Source organism: Apis dorsata, unplaced genomic scaffold (assembly GCF_000469605.1).
Source record: "Apis dorsata unplaced genomic scaffold, Apis dorsata 1.3 scaffold_538, whole genome shotgun sequence".
NCBI lineage: Eukaryota > Metazoa > Arthropoda > Insecta > Hymenoptera > Apidae > Apis > Apis dorsata.
In genome coordinates this window covers 183,219-184,171 of record NW_006263759.1, presented here as the reverse complement: position 1 = coordinate 184,171, position 953 = coordinate 183,219, and positions in this window count along the sequence as shown.

The following is a 953-nucleotide window of genomic DNA, read 5'->3' as shown; positions in this document are numbered from 1 at the left end:
TCTCTCTCTCTCTCTCTCTCTCTCTCGCTCGCTCTCTCTCTCTCTCTCGCTCGCTCTCTCTCTCTCTCTCTCTCAATATATGCATAATAATTTCAGCTCGTGCTTCATCGATGTTAATAGAGTCGCATCTGATTTTGTTAACGATCGCATGCATGTCGGAAAGATCGTTTATCTTGTTAAGGCCCGGTGTTACACGAACTAGTCAACGCCAGACCTGCGTACGTTTCTTCTTTTTAATTACATATTATACAATAATGTCGATTAAGATCTAATATACACTTGTGTTAATTCACTTGTCGACTTGTCACATGTGTCTCAAGCAAACGAGAGGAGTCATCGGTATCGCCGTCCGATCGCAATTCTTACTAAATTTATACTTCTATCGACTTTTTTTTTTTTTTTTTTATATCTCAACGAAATGTATATTTTTTTTTTTTCCCCTCTTCTCCTCTTCTCCATTTTTCTTTCCTTCCTTCTTTCTTTCTTGCTCGATTTCTTTCCTCTTCCCATTAACGCAACACGACTTATAATATAATATAAATATAAGACGACTTCGTCAATCAACGGTGAACGATTGTATCGATCCGATTCAATGTGACACGAGTTTCAAAGTTCCAAGACACAATTTGAGGGAATTTTGAAAATCGTGATCTCGCGTGATTCAACTTTAAACGATCCATACAATCTTCACGATGACATTCGGTAAGTAACAAAATCTCGATCTCGATCTCGATACGATCTGATATGCTGAAAGAAGGGAAAAGGCTAAGAGAATTAGAATAAAAAATAAGGGAGGGGAGAGAGACGTGATGGGCATTTTCGGGCACACTCGTAGACGATTAAAATTCTTGAAAAATTTGAGATCATATTTCAATGTCGACGAGTATATTGATCAAAGAAACAATTCTCAGTGAGTTTTTCTACGTAATTTTCTAATATAAATATTTGCGCAT